General features: G+C 40.4%; 1 pseudogene; it reads left to right on the forward strand.

Moving 5' to 3' along the window:
- Positions 1-1,087: 1,087 nt before the first annotated feature.
- LOC105815647 lies at positions 1,088-2,024 on the forward strand (annotated as a pseudogene).
- Positions 2,025-2,703: the final 679 nt, after the last annotated feature.

The following is a 2,703-nucleotide window of genomic DNA, read 5'->3' on the forward strand; positions in this document are numbered from 1 at the left end:
TGGAATCAACACAAGTGCCCAAAATTCATGAGTGGATTAACAAAGTGTGGTATATGTATACCATGGAGTACTATTCAGCCATGAAAAAGGACGACTTAATGCCTTTTGCAACAATTTGGATGGAATTAGAGGCCATTATTCTAAGTGAAGTATCTGAAGAATGGAAAAACAAACTCCACATGTAGTCACTATTAAATTGGAACTAACTGATGAGCCACATGCATAGATGGAAGTAAATCTCAAAGGAAATCAAGCAGGAGGGAAGGGAGAGGAGGGGATGGGCAAAAACCTGCCTAATAGGTACAATGAACACTATCTGGATGATGGGCACACTTTTAACCCTGACTAGAGCCTTACAAAAGTGATCCATGTAACCAAAAACATTTGTACACCTATAATACTTTGAAATACAAAAATAAAATAAAAACATGAAATGATCAAGACAAAAATCATTTTGAAACTATCTTTTTAAAAGTCTCATTGTTGATTTCTGAACATTATTTTTGAAGACAAAACTTATAAATTTGAAGATCAAGTTAGAAGCTGTAAGTGTCAAACATGAATGTGACTAGAATCTAGGTTTGGGAGGCTGATTTCTAAACAAACACAAAATCACATGTTTTCATTCAAGGGCCACACAGAGTCTAGTTAAGACAGAATGAATTGAGTCAACATGAAATAGGCAACCCTTTGTGACTTTAGACGTAATCTAAGAGTGAGCTTGGGCATGGCTCAGAATGGGATGAGGAAGGCAGAGAGACTGGATTTGAATCTTGGAGCTGTAGGGTAACTATCAGTGCAATCTTTGCAAAACCACTAAAATTCTTTGCACATTAGTTTCCTAAACTGTTAATTGGTTTTAATAATACATGTCTCATTGTTTCATTAAAATAATTGATATTAACTATGCCTAGCTTCAGGTGGATAACAGCCACTCGACAAATGTTAGGCCATCTCCGAACATCTGCATTCAGTTGTTGGTGCTCTTTGGTGAATCCATTTCTTTTTAATCTTTCTAGGACTGTGTGATTGGGTCAAAGGGCTCAGTGGTTGGGGGCGGGGCTCTGTTTCCTGGCTTAAGTCCACAATGGACACAGACAATGAAACCCTACTCCAGGACTTTCTCTCGCTGGGCTTTCCTGGGTCCCAGGCCCTTCAACTCTCTTCATGCTTTTTCTGGTAATGTATGTCCTCACAGTTGGCAGTAATATGGCTATCCTGATGTTGGTGAGTACCTCCCACCAGTTACATACGCCCATGTACTTCTTTCTGAGCAACCTCTCTTTCCTGGAGATTTGGTATACCACAACTGCAGTGCCCAAAGCCCTGGCCATCCTACTGGGGAGAAGTCAGACCATATCATTTACAAGCTGCCTTTTGCAGATGTACCTTGTTTTCTCATTAGGCTGCACAGAGTACTTCCTCCTGGCAGCCATGGCTTATGACCGCTATCTAGCCATCTGCTATCCTCTACACTAGGGACAATCATGAGAAGCCTGCTCGCTGCACAGCTGGCCTTGGGCTCCTGTGTCTGTGGTTTCCCGGCCATTGTAGTGCCAATGGCCCTTATCAGTGTGGCCTGTCCTTCTGTGGCCCCCATGCCATCAACCACTTCTTCTGTGACATTGCACCCTGGACCGCCCTGTCCTGCACCAGCACACAGGCAATAGAGCTCGTGGCCTCTGTGATCGCCTTTGTGGTCATCCTGAGTTCATGCCTCATCACCATGATCTCCTACATCTACATTATCAGTACCATCCTCAGGATCCCGTCCACCAGCGGCCAGAGCAAAGCCTTCTCTAAGTGCTCCTCCCACCTCACCGTGGTGCTCATCTGGTATGGGTCCACAATTTTCCTTCATGTCCGCACCTCCATCAAAGACGCCTTAGATCTGACCGAAGCTGTCCATGTCCTGAACACCGTGGTGACTCCAGTTCTAAACCCCTTCATCTATACACTCTGTAACAAGGAAGTAAGAGAAAGTCTGCTGAAGAAATGGAAGGGAAAATGAATCTCCTCCAACATAACAGAAGTCCTGTAAATGGTCTGCATATCTAGGCAGAGGTTCCAAGTAAGAATATGGAGGAACAGGGACAATCTTTCTTGATACATGGATAAAGAGAGAAGAAGAAAAAGCAAAACCAAAACACAAACAGGACAAAACACTGAGTAGACTTACTCTACATTCTTATATGATAGAAATGGGAATTTTCGATCTAAGCGAACTGGATTCTTTTAAGCAAAAAAACCAAAATGTACATTGAATTATATTTGCTCTTGAGTTCCTTTTATAAAATTAGGGGTGTATGTACAGTGAGAAGGGTGCTTCCATAAATGAACTCTAAATTGTTTCTTGTAAAAGATTTTTTAAACACTCAAGTGAAAAAATTTTGAGAACCATAATTGTGAAACATGGGATGTGGAAAATATGCAAAGGTTAAATGAATAAAAACATAACTGAAATTAGAGCATGTAGTTATTGTAACATAGAATTTTTGATAATATACTGTAAGATAGATATATTATATATATGGAATTAGAAGTTGATAATTTCAATGTGCCACATTTATTTCACAAGGGTAGTAAACAAAGCAATCCAAAAAGTGTATGATGAAAAATAGACCTAAAGAAAGAATGAAATGCTATCATTTGCAGCAACATGGATGGAATTGGAGGACATTATGCTAAATTAAATAAGCCAGG

Source organism: Propithecus coquereli, unplaced genomic scaffold, assembly GCF_000956105.1.
Source record: "Propithecus coquereli isolate 6110/MARCELLA unplaced genomic scaffold, Pcoq_1.0 Scaffold340, whole genome shotgun sequence".
Lineage (NCBI taxonomy): Eukaryota > Metazoa > Chordata > Mammalia > Primates > Indriidae > Propithecus > Propithecus coquereli.